Source organism: Lycorma delicatula, chromosome 1 (genome assembly GCF_047948215.1).
Source record: "Lycorma delicatula isolate Av1 chromosome 1, ASM4794821v1, whole genome shotgun sequence".
NCBI lineage: Eukaryota > Metazoa > Arthropoda > Insecta > Hemiptera > Fulgoridae > Lycorma > Lycorma delicatula.
The window spans coordinates 376,270,403-376,284,586 of record NC_134455.1 but is presented as its reverse complement, the minus strand read 5'-3'; positions in this window follow the sequence as shown (position 1 = coordinate 376,284,586).

Genomic DNA, 14,184 nt, shown 5'->3' with positions numbered 1-14,184 from the left:
TTTCATCATCGTGTGGTATTCTAACAGTTTATAGTTGTATGATTACTAGATAGATTTAATTGGATAATAGCCCTATGTTAAATTAATTTGAAAACACATAAAGGAATGTAAAATAGCGTCAAACCAATTAAATAAAAGAAAAACCTATAGTATATAGTACTCTCATGGCGGTATAAATACTGTCATAAGTAGCTCATTTTATCAGTGCAAGATTTAAATCTGCAGTTCTATTAGATAGTATATGTTTAACTGAATTCTGAATTTGTAGATGTTGAAAGATACGGTGTAATTGTTGCTTATATATTTAATAGTTATGAAATATTTATTTTTGACAAATAGTAATTTTCTCCTTATTTCATTAATAAATAGGGTTTTGTATTTTTTCTCAAGATTATAATTTGTGGTGATTGATTAAACGATTATGTTTTGAATGGTGTTGCAGATGTGTTGTTTTTTATAACTATTAAAAAAATTACAAAAAATATTCTTTTAACATAATTCTTTTGTTCTATTGTTACAGGTACGATACAGGCAATTTACTTCATAGGTTAAAGACTGTGGATTATTTGATCAGCGTTAACTTTACTTAAATATTTATCTCTGTTTATGTAATACTATCGACTGGAAGGAGGAATATTTATTTCGTAGCAGGTGGTTCTTTTTCCAGTATGTTAACTAATTATTTTACTGATTTATCAACAAACTTATTTATATATATTTTTAAATATAAGTATATTCGTATAATAAAAATATTCATGGTATTTTAAGAAAAATATCGTGTTCGCCCAGGTAAGTCCCACTGTAGGTTGTGTTTATTTTTTATTCATATATTTTTATACATGTGTGTTTTTTCAGTTTTTTTATGCATTTAATTTTTTCGGTTATGTTTCAGTTTTAAGTCGTGTTCGTATCCCAAACAGTACACTTTGGTGAAAGTTATTAGAAACAGGATTTTAATTTTTTTTATTGATTATTATATTGTAGGATTAGCTGTATAAAAGGTATGTAAAACATGACTATATCTTGAAAATAGGAGGAAAAAAAAATATTTTTCATGCATGTTTTTTGGAAAAGTTCCAATTCCGGATCATACAATTTACTTCTCGCGTTAAATAATTTTTATGGCGATTTTCTTTAATTCTGATATTTTTGTAACATCATATATGCTATTTTTAACTGTTTGTAGAACTCTATTCATTAATAAATGTTTAGGTTACTGTATTGCCTTGGTTTAGTTGTTCGGTTAGCTTTAGTAGAGTGAGTTGTGTAGTTATTTGGTTTTTGCATATGTATTGAGCATGTTCTGTGTGTGCTTAGTTGACGCATTGTTAAAAAGAATGTTCTTAGGATACAAATATACGATCACCCCTTCAAAAGTACAGCCTTATTCTAATGCAGATCCTAAAATTCAAGAAAATATTTGAGATAAGTATTCACTATCATCAGCATATTTTCTAACAGGTAATAATAATTTTTTTATTAGGATTATTAGATAATATAACTATTGTTTCATTAATATCATGAAGATAATATTTCTGATGAATAAACTTCTTTTTTTTTTGTTTTCAGGTACATATGTTACATGTATAGAAATGTTTGCTTAATATTAAATTCATCCTATTTCAAAGAGCTGTTCGGTGTGACTAATACATGATGTTAAATATTAATTCCATAACGGTAGGAAACATTTTTCTCTGTAACTTAGTGCTATATTTTTTGTTGGTTTATACATATTGATTTAAAATTATAAGATTTTATTGTAAAACATCCATGTATAGTTAATTAATATTATATTTGATTATTGTTTGAGATTTAAAAAATATGTTTATTTGTGTTTCAGATGCATGATTTGTCATTTAAGTACTGTACTTATTTTAAAATTATGCCACTTTCAAGACTATCGAGCTGATTAATATATCATGTTCAGTATAATTTAAATAGCGGTAATGTACTGTTTTGTTAGCATGTTCACATTAACTAACAGTTTTTACTTGTTATACGATTAATAGATTTTATTCGATAATACGCACATAGATTAATAATAAAGTCATAAATTTTTGTTTAAGACTATTAAAATACTTATAAATTATTATTTTTGTTGTTGTTTCAGATGTCATTGTTATCATTTAACACCCTACTTATTTATAAATGGATGCTTTGAAGACTGCTTGACAGTGAGTACAATAAGAGGGACGATCAGAATGTAAGGTACAGCCAGTCTATTAAACAAACATATATTTTTAAGACAAACCTACATGTTTATATATATCTTTTGACTGCCTGTATTTTTGTGTATCCATTTATGTGTTTCTCACTCAGTTTAAATAGTGTAATGTAGCCCCCAGCTCTCATCAAGTATGCGGATTTCTTTCAAAACATATGGACCAGTCATGGAATATTGTTGATGAAAATAAAAGAGCTGATGCGAAAAGTTGATGTCTTTGGTTGTCGGTCAACAGATGCAGCACAATTTGTGCACACATGTTGGGGTAACCAAGCTTATCTTTAAAGAATTCGCATACACAATACTTTCGCAGTCGTTATCTTCACTTGCAATTTCTCCAATTTTACTGCGCCGGTTATTTATTATCATTTCATTCACGGTTTCCGATTAACCCATCGTGTTTTCAGTTAGGTGATCCCAAAAACTTGTGCTTGGGATGAAAGTTGGCACCGTTTTACTCTGAGGTGCGGGGGGGGGGTTCACGCTATGGCTATTATGTGTTCTCCACCCACACGCATCAGTGGGGAATCAGGGCTTACTTAAGGTGACAATGGTGAAACTCGACATATGATGAACCTGTGAGGAGTGCGGGAAGGACATGTGCTAAGCGAGTCTGGATCTGATAGGCTGTCCCCGGCAAGGTTAACCATTCAACAGATTAACACGCCGGTAACGTGGAAAACGAGGTCGGCATGTGTTTCTATGTAAAGGGAGGGATCCGGACGGATAAGCACCTTAGATAGGAGCAAGAAAGGGTGGGCAAAGACTTTATTCATAGCACTTCAAGGTGATAGTGTTATCCTAAAATACGAAGAACACTCTCCTTGTGGATGCGAAAAATATTCTTGGAGGTTGGGAATGGCTATGAGGGGTGAGAGGAGGCCATATAAAAAAAAAAAAAAAATTATGTACGCCTATCAACCAGCTCGTCACTCACATTTGTTCTCCCGTTTCCGAAGATTGTGCAGGTTTTAATGATCGTAGGGTATGATATTCATTCTCATCGTATATCTCAACAATTTGCTGACGAATTTCCCACACGTGTAATTATTTGCTTACAAAAATCGGACTACCGAACGCAGTTCTGTAATCGATGAAACATCTAGAGGAAACGGCGTGTTGAACACGATAATGGATATATACTGAACGATGTACAGAACTGCTATTGGGGGACGGTGAAAACACCAACAAAGCCAGTGCTGCATCAGAACACATTAATGTATTCCTTTCAGTTGTACCTCATCTTTTGATGCACTTGTTGAATCGTGTACAGTAGTGATTACAACGCGGTAACGTACACTTTTTTCAGCATCATCATATATTCTAACACATTATACTTATTATAAGGTTATTAGAATTTATTGGATGATACTTATATAGATTAATTAATATAATTAAATAATTTTTGTTTTAGAAAATTAAAAAAATTTTTTTTTTTTCAGGTGTATTAATTGTCATTTATACTGCTTTTGTATAATTATCTCAATTTCAAAACGTCTGGACTCTCGGTAATGTTTCATGTATATTATTAATTACATAGTCGTAACGTACAGTTTTTTCAGCATCGTGTGGTATTCTAACAGTTTATAGTTGTATGATTACTAGATAGATTTAATTGGATAATAGCCCTATGTTAAATTAATTTGAAAACACATAAAGGAATGTAAAATAGCGTCAAACCAATTAAATAAAAGAAAAACCTATAGTATATAGTACTCTCATGGCGGTATAAATACTGTCATAAGTAGCTCATTTTATCAGTGCAAGATTTAAATCTGCAGTTCTATTAGATAGTATATGTTTAACTGAATTCTGAATTTGTAGATGTTGAAAGATACGGTGTAATTGTTGCTTATATATTTAATAGTTATGAAATATTTATTTTTGACAAATAGTAATTTTCTCCTTATTTCATTAATAAATAGGGTTTTGTATTTTTTCTCAAGATTATAATTTGTGGTGATTGATTAAACGATTATGTTTTGAATGGTGTTGCAGATGTGTTGTTTTTTATAACTATTAAAAAAATTACAAAAAATATTCTTTTAACATAATTCTTTTGTTCTATTGTTACAGGTACGATACAGGCAATTTACTTCATAGGTTAAAGACTGTGGATTATTTGATCAGCGTTAACTTTACTTAAATATTTATCTCTGTTAATGTAATACTATCGACTGGAAGGAGGAATATTTATTTCGTAGCAGGTGGTTCTTTTTCCAGTATGTTAACTAATTATTTTACTGATTTATCAACAAACTTATTTATATATATTTTTAAATATAAGTATATTCGTATAATAAAAATATTCATGGTATTTTAAGAAAAATATCGTGTTCGCCCAGGTAAGTCCCACTGTAGGTTGTGTTTATTTTTTATTCATATATTTTTATACATGTGTGTTTTTTCAGTTTTTTTATGCATTTAATTTTTTCGGTTATGTTTCAGTTTTAAGTCGTGTTCGTATCCCAAACAGTACACTTTGGTGAAAGTTATTAGAAACAGGATTTTAATTTTTTTTATTGATTATTATATTGTAGGATTAGCTGTATAAAAGGTATGTAAAACATGACTATATCTTGAAAATAGGAGGAAAAAAAAATATTTTTCATGCATGTTTTTTGGAAAAGTTCCAATTCCGGATCATACAATTTACTTCTCGCGTTAAATAATTTTTATGGCGATTTTCTTTAATTCTGATATTTTTGTAACATCATATATGCTATTTTTAACTGTTTGTAGAACTCTATTCATTAATAAATGTTTAGGTTACTGTATTGCCTTGGTTTAGTTGTTCGGTTAGCTTTAGTAGAGTGAGTTGTGTAGTTATTTGGTTTTTGCATATGTATTGAGCATGTTCTGTGTGTGCTTAGTTGACGCATTGTTAAAAAGAATGTTCTAAGGATACAAATATACGATCACCCCTTCAAAAGTACAGCCTTATTCTAATGCAGATCCTAAAATTCAAGAAAATATTTGAGATAAGTATTCACTATCATCAGCATATTTTCTAACAGGTAATAATAATTTTTTTATTAGGATTATTAGATAATATAACTATTGTTTCATTAATATCATGAAGATAATATTTCTGATGAATAAACTTCTTTTTTTTTTGTTTTCAGGTACATATGTTACATGTATAGAAATGTTTGCTTAATATTAAATTCATCCTATTTCAAAGAGCTGTTCGGTGTGACTAATACATGATGTTAAATATTAATTCCATAACGGTAGGAAACATTTTTCTCAGTAACTTAGTGCTATATTTTTTGTTGGTTTTTACATATTGATTTAAAATTATAAGATTTTATTGTAAAACATCCATGCATAGTTAATTAATACTATATTTGATTATTGTTTGAGATTTAAAAAAATTAGTTTATTTGTGTTTCAGATGCATGATTTGTCATTTAAGTACTGTACTTATTTTAAAATTATGCCACTTTCAAGACTATCGAGCTGATTAATATATCATGTTCAGTATAATTTAAATAGCGGTAATGTACTGTTTTGTTAGCATCTTCACATTAACTAACAGTTTTTACTTGTTATACGATTAATAGATTTTATTCGATAATACGCACATAGATTAATAATAAAGTCATAAATTTTTGTTTAACACTATTAAAATACTTATAAATTATTATTTTTTTTGTTGTTTCAGATGTCATTGTTATCATTTAACACCCTACTTATTTATAAATGGATGCTTTGAAGACTGCTTGACAGTGAGTACAATAAGAGGGACGATCAGAATGTAAGGTACAGCCAGTCTATTAAACAAACATATATTTTTAAGACAAACCTACATGTTTATATATATCTTTTGACTGCCTGTATTTTTGTGTATCCATTTATGTGTTTCTCACTCAGTTTAAATAGTGTAATGTAGCCCCCAGCTCTCATCCAGTATGCGGATTTCTTTCAAAACATGTGGACCAGTCATGGAATATTGTTGATGAAAATAAAAGAGCTGATGCGAAAAGTTGATGTCTTTGGTTGTCGGTCAACAGATGCAGCACAATTTGTGCACACATGTTGGGGTAACCAAGCTTATCTTTAAAGAATTCGCGTACACAATACTTTCGTAGTCGTTATCTTCACTTGCAATTTCTCCAATTTTACTGCGCCGGTTATTTATTATCATTTCATTCACGGTTTCCGATATAAAGGGTATAAATACTGTCATAAGTAGATCATTTTATCAGTGCAAGATTTAAATCTGCAGTTCTATTAGATAGTATATGTTTAACTGAATTATGAATTTGTAGATTTTGAAAGATACGGTGTAATTGTTGCTTAAATATTTAATAGTTATGAAATATTTATTTTTGACAAATAGTAATTTTCTCTTTATTTGATTAATAAATAGGGTTTTGTATTTTTTCTCTTGATTATAATTTGTGGTGATTGATTAAACGATTATGTTTTGAATGGTGTTGCAGATGTGTTGTTTTTTATAACTATTAAATAAATTACAAAAAATATTCTTTTAACATAATTCTTTTGTTCTATTGTTACAGGTACGATACAGGCAATTTACTTCATAGGTTAAAGACTGTGGATTATTTGAACAGCGTTAACTTTACTTAAATATTTATCTCTGTTAATGTAATACTATCGACTGGAAGGAGGAATATTTATTTCGTAGCAGGGGGTTCTTTTTCCAGTATGTTAACCTAATTATTTTAATGATTTATCAACAAACTTATTTATATATATTTTTAAATATAAGTATATTCGTATAATAAATATATTCATGGTATTTTAAGAAAAATATCGTGTTCGCCCAGGTAAGTCCCACTGTAGGTTGTGTTTATTTTTTATTCATATATTTTTATACATGTGTGTTTTTTCAGTTTTTTTATGCATTTAATTTTTTCGGTTATGTATCAGTTTTAAGTCGTGTTCGTATCCCAAACAGTACACTTTGGTGAAAGTTATTAGAAACAGGATTTTAATTTTTTTTATTGATTATTATATTGTAGGATTAGCTGTATAAAAGGTATGTAAAACATGACTATATCTTGAAAATAGGAGGAAAAAAAAAATTTTTCATGCATGTTAGTAGTACGGAAATGGGTGTACGGTCGCCTTTTTCCAAGATGGCGGCTGTCCGCCATCTTGGATTCCAATATGGCGGCCGTCCGCCATCTTGAAACGTCACTACTGACGTCATTAATTCAAGATGGCGGTGGTCGGCCATCTTGGATTGGCGACCGTACCCCGTCAGTGTTGCCAACATGATTTATTTTTTGTCGACAGTATTTATTTTTTGAGTCAGTGTTGCCAACTTGATTTAATTTGTGTTTGTATTGTTATATATTGAAGTAATATTTCAAAGGTTGGTATCACTGTTGTTTGGCGGTCGGTTTGAATTAAATGAATAATATTTAAAGTGAAAAAAAATTCTGTCGGCTAGAGGATTCGAACCCGGTCATGACGGGACGCGACCGACTGACGCCTTAAACCAATCGGCTGCGGTGACTCCCTGATGTAATGAGTGAAAAATGTTCTACGTAAGCTGTGAATTTTAACGTAACATCAGTCTGTACACAAACACACACAATCACACATGCACACACACACACACACGCGCACACACATACATATATACACACAAGTGAATATAGACGTACCTCGAGGATGATCCTGGTCGTCCAGGCGATGGCGTCGGGAGGCGTTACAGGTTCTCGTCGTAGATCGTGCACCGGGAGGCGATGGCGGTAATGTCTGCTACGACACACACACACACAAACACACACGCACACACACACGCGCACACACATACATATACACACAAGTGAATATAGACGTACCTCGAGGATGATCCTGGTCGTCCAGGCGATGGCGTCGGGAGGCGTTACCGCGACGGAGAGAGGTTCTCGTCGTGGATCGTGCACCGGGAGGCGGTGGCGGCGATGTCTGCTGCAACACACAAACACACACACACACACACGCGCGCACACACATACATATACACACAAGTGAATATAGACGTACCTCGAGGATGATCCTGGTCGTCCAGGCGATGGCGTCGGGAGGCGTTACCGCGACGGAGAGAGGTTCTCGTCGTGGATCGTGCACCGGGAGGCGGTGGCGGCTGTGTTTGCGTGCGTGCGTCAGCGGAGTGACGTAGAGGTGTTTACCGTGCGAGATGCGGCGCTCGACTGAAGAATTGTGGGACCGACGTGGTCTGAAGTTGTCCGATTGACCAATCGCAGCGTTGGAATTCGAATCGGCGCATGCGCACTAGCCGTTAGTGCGTACGTGCGAACTCGAACGTCGTCTCTAATAAGAGCGGATGCGATAAGGAAAATTTTTTTTTTTTTAAATAATTAAAACCACAAGCCAATTATTATTTTTTTTTGTTCTTATCGACACGATAAATAATTCCACGAATCGTATTTATTTTAATTTCTTATCTATAACTTGCGTCGGTTAAATCCGGTTGTGTTTATAAATAAGTGAAAAAATTTGTGTGATTTCATCATTCGCAATCTGTTATTGAAAGTGAATACATCGATCGCAGAGAGATCATTTGATTTCATCATTCGCAATCTGTTATTGAAAGTGAATACATCGATCGGAGAGAGATCATTACATTTTCATCTTAATTAGCAAGGTAAGTTTTACATTAATTAATTAAAAAAAATAAATACTAATGGAACAGTATGGTATTATCAAATAACTTTCAATCAAATCAAATCAAATAAATTATTTAATTAAATTTAAAAAAAAATACTTTATAAATTAAAAAAAATAAATACTTTTAAAATAAATACAATTAAAAAAATACTTTTTACAATTAAAATATATACAATAAAAAATACTTTTAAACAAAAAAAATAAATAATATATATAATGAAAAAATGTCTTCTTCTTCTTCTTCTGTTATTCACTGAAACACACAAAAAAAAACAATGTTATGATATATGTTATTTTAATTTGTTTCAGATATTACAAAAAAAAAATGGTATCACCGGTAGTTATCCATGCAATAAATAACAACGTCATCCGTCTTCGATGGGACCTGTCTGACTCTGAGGAGTTGTATCTCCTTTCAACCCTTCTACGGTATCAGAAGAACATCCTGAACTGTTTGAAGGAAGAAGGCAGACGCTTTGATGGCAACATAAAATGGTAATTAAAAAAAAAACGTTAATATTTTTTTGTAAATGTACTGTTTTTTTTTGTTTTTTTTTAAAGTAGTCAATATGTACTAAAATTATTCTGTTTCTACAGGTACGTTGCAGCAAATGTTGAATTGATGAAGCGGACACAACTCGAAGACGGAGTAGAAACAACATTCACAAATTTGTACTTGCATGGAAAAACTAGAACGGTGATAAATTTGGACGATAACACCGACGTTGTTGAAGAATCATGGATAGAATCAGTGGAGAAAATTATAGAGACACTGACCAAATTCATCAACAACGGCAGCGGATGGGTAATGAATAAAATAATATATATTGATTTAAATATTATCCGTTACCGTCCGTTATATGGCGCCTCTAGTTCATTTATAAAAACACCAAAAAAACTTGTAAAAAGAGAGGCAATAATTAATGTAAAAAATCCGCATGATGAAAAATGTTTCCTATGGTCCGTACTAGCATACCTCTACAATCAACCTGGCAAACACCAAAGAACGGTTTGGTATGCAAGGTACGAACATGAAATTAACATGACCGGGATATCATATCCAGTAAAGGTAAAAGACATTGATCGCTTCGAGGTGTTGAACCCCACAATAAGCATCAATGTCTACGGCTATGAGGAAGATAACGATCGCGTGTACCCGGTGCGTGTTACCGAAAACCGCGATCGTACCCACTGCATACACCTATTGCTGCTTGCAGGGGAGACGAGAGATAAATTTCACTACTGCCTTATAAATACCAAACCAGGTAAAAATGGGCTATCTCGTCTCCTTTCAGGTCTTACAAAACATCACGGTACCAGTCAATATTGCCCTTACTGTTTGCACCGTTTCAGTTCATCAGACCAACTTGTCGCTACACAAAACCTAAACAAACATTTGATCGAGTGTAAGCGACACGGTGCACAAAGGATAAGAATACCCGATCCCACTAAAGAAAAGGAATGTGTGATGAAGTTTAGGGACTACTCGTCCACACTACGCGTTCCGTATACGGTGTATGCAGACTTTGAATCATTTGTACATCCGATGGACACTGCCACCCCTAAACCCAACACTAGTTTTACCGATAAGGTAGCCCATCATCTTCCGTCCGGTTACGCTTATGTAATCGTCGACGAGGAAGGGGAGATTTGTGAAGGTCCTATAGTCTACCGTGCGAGAACCGATGGTGAAAATATCGTTGAAAAGATGCTGGATGAATTGCTCGGTCACGCCGATAGATTGCACCAAATTATGATCACCGAAAAACCGATGGTGATGACTCCCGAAGACACTGAAACATTTCAAAGGGCTACCGAGTGTTTTCTTTGTCATTGTGAGTTGACCGATGACCGTGTACGTCATCACTCGCATACCACAGGGCGGTTTCTCGGTGCATGTCATAACGAGTGCAATTTAAATTGTAAGCGCACCGAGCATATCCCAGTATTTTTTCATAACCTCCGCGGTTACGATAGCCATCATATAGTTCAAGCTTTGGGAAAATATAAGGACGATGTAAAAATAAACTGTATCGCCAACACGTCCGAGCGATTACAGTCACTGTCCGTCGGTCCGTTGAGGTTCTTGGATTCTTTACAATTTCTTTCGTCGTCACTCGAAAAACTTGTGGAAAATCTAGTAAAAGATTGTCAGGACAAAGACACCGTATTTAAACGTCTCACAAACTGTTACCCGCTACCCGAGAAAAGAGATTGTTTAATCCGTAAAGGCGTTTACCCGTACGAGTACATGACCCATATAAACAAGTTTTTCGAAACCCAACTTCCACCGCAGATGGCATTTTACAGTACGCTAAGAAGAGAGAACATAACGGACGATGATTACATCCACGCTCAACACGTGTGGGAAACGTTTGACTGCAATACGTTAGGCGATTACCACGATCTTTATCTTCTTAGCGACGTATTATTGTTGGCAGAGGTCTTTGAAAATTTCCGAAGTACGTCTATGCAATATTACGGTTTGGACCCCTGTCACTTTTACTCCACCCCTCATTTCACGTGGAATGCCATGTTAAAATTTACCCAACAAAAATTGGAACTGTTGACCGACATAGATATGCATCTGTTTGTCGAAAAAGGTACACGAGGCGGTGTAGCCATGATTTCAACCAGACACGCCAAGGCGAACAATCCAAACATTCCAGATCAGTATGACCCATCCGAACCCACATCCTGGGTTCAATATTACGATTGCAACAACCTTTACGGAACAGCCATGGTTGAGCCCTTACCACACGCTAAATTTAGGTGGTTGAGTACTGAAGAGATTGACAATCTCGATATTAACAGCGTTGACGATCGTGGTGAAAAGGGCTACATCTTGGAAGTGGATCTTGAGTATCCACAAGAATTGCACGATCGTCACAAGGATTACCCTCTCGCACCAGAACGGTTAGTACCAACCGATGATATGTTGTCCCCCTATTTGAAGGACATAAAGAGATGTCCCGTAAAGAAATTAATGACAACATTGTACGACAAACAAAAATACGTTTTACATTACAGAAACCTAAAGTTGTATACTCGACTAGGACTGAAAATGAAAAACGTTCACAGAGTTCTGGAATTCTCCCAGTCGCCTTGGTTGAAACCGTACATCGACTTCAATACTGAAAAGCGTGCACAAGCACGAAACAGTTTTGAAAAGGACTTTTTTAAGTTGATGAACAACGCGGTGTACGGCAAGTCCTTGGAAAACGTACGAAACAGAATAGACTTCCAACTGGTTACTAACGAACGTAAATTGGATAAGGTGATTGCAAAACCGAGAGTTAAAGCTTGGTACATCTATAACAAGGATGTCGTTGGGGTAAGTCTGAAGAAAACGGAGATATTTCTCAATCGTCCGATCTACATTGGATTTACCGTATTGGACATTAGCAAAATGATCATGTACGAATTCCACTATGACTACATGGTAGAAAAGTACGGTCATAATATAAATCTTCTAATGACCGATACGGACAGTCTGATGTATCATATCGTGACCGATAACGTTTACGACGATATTCTTCACGATATCGATCGGTTCGATACTTCAGATTATCCTCGCGATCACGCATGTTTCAGTAATACCAATAAGAAACGACTTGGTAAATTCAAAGACGAAATGAATGGAAAAGCTATTCGTGAATTTGTCGGACTTCGTGCTAAGATGTATAGCATTCTCGAATTCGACAAGAAAGAGAAGAATGTAGCAAAGGGTATTCCTAGAGTATCCATTGCAAAGGATCTTAGACACGATCTGTACAAAAAAAGTCTTTTTAATGATTCCGTTACGTATACAAGCGCGTACGGAATCATAAGCACTTTGCACAATATATTTTCCATTAACAAGTCAAAGAAATCGCTTTCACCTTACGACGATAAACGTTACATATTAGAAAACAAAATTGACACTATTCCTTACGGTCATTATAGCATAAAAAAAAGAAAAGTACCCGCCAATGACAACACTTCCCGAAAGAGACCGAGAATCGAAAACGATGTCCTCATAGCCCATGGTCATGACTACATACAAAGAAGCCAGAGAACCGAAGACCACATAGACCACGATCATAACTATTTTTAATATTATTTTATCATGCGGATATATATTGCCTTTCTTTTTTTTAAGTGAAAAAAATTATATGTAAAAAAAATAGGACAAAGTATATATATTTAATTACATAAATCACTTTTTTCAAAAAAATTTAAAATATGAAATAAAGTATATATCTAATAATATAAATGACTTTTTTTTCTTTTAAGTGAAAAAAAATTATTTGTAAAAAAATATGACAAATTATGTATCTAATTATATAAATCACTTTTTTCAAAAAAATTTAATGTAAAACAATATGAAATAAAGTATATATCTAATAATATAAATGACTTTTTTTTTATTTTAAGTGAAAAAAATTATTTGTAAAAAAATATGACAAATTATATAAATCACCTTTTCCCAAAAAAAAAATTTAATGTAAAAAAATTATAATTACTTACATCAATTACTGCCGTCGTCTCCCTCTCTAATCCGATGGTATCCACACATATCCCGTCGACAGACGGGACAATTCCTGCTATATCTCGCTAATTTCCTCACACAGTCTTCACAGTATCGATGACCGCAACCCGACAACTCAACAGTAACCGATTCTGTTAAACAGATCGGACATCTGTCGGTTGTCGGGTTACCATCATCGCCCTCGTCCGACTGGCTTGGATTAGCGTTGACGACCTGTTGCAGAACTCTGTTTAGAGTACTACAATGAGGTCGTCGTGGTGTTGAACTACTATCCACGTCTGTGATCACGGGACGACGACATACCCGAATACGTCGACGACGACATTGATGACCACGTTGAACACGGTGATTGGCACTATGTTCAATGTTATCACCTTCAACTTCGACAATTTCCTGAATAATGTGTAATTCATTATCAGGTAATTGCGATGACGGTGATTGGTCATCATTGTTGTCATCGTTGTCGGTGTGTGGATTGAAATCCGTCGCGGACCCATCGGATTCTGCAACCTCTTGTTGATGATGCTGTGATGGTGATGACGGTGGAGGCGGTCCATCAAAACGAGCGGCTAATAGCATTGCCCGTCTTCTTGCCCTCAATATAGCGTTTGACAAATCAGTCGCCGCGTGTTCGATCTCCGAGTGGTCATATACATTTCTAAGTATTCGGTCCTTTATTTCCATAAGGTCCCGAAAAGCGATCATTAGTTCATCAATCTCATGTCTAACTGTATAAGATGTCATTGTGAACACACTCTCAATATGTAATGATGACATT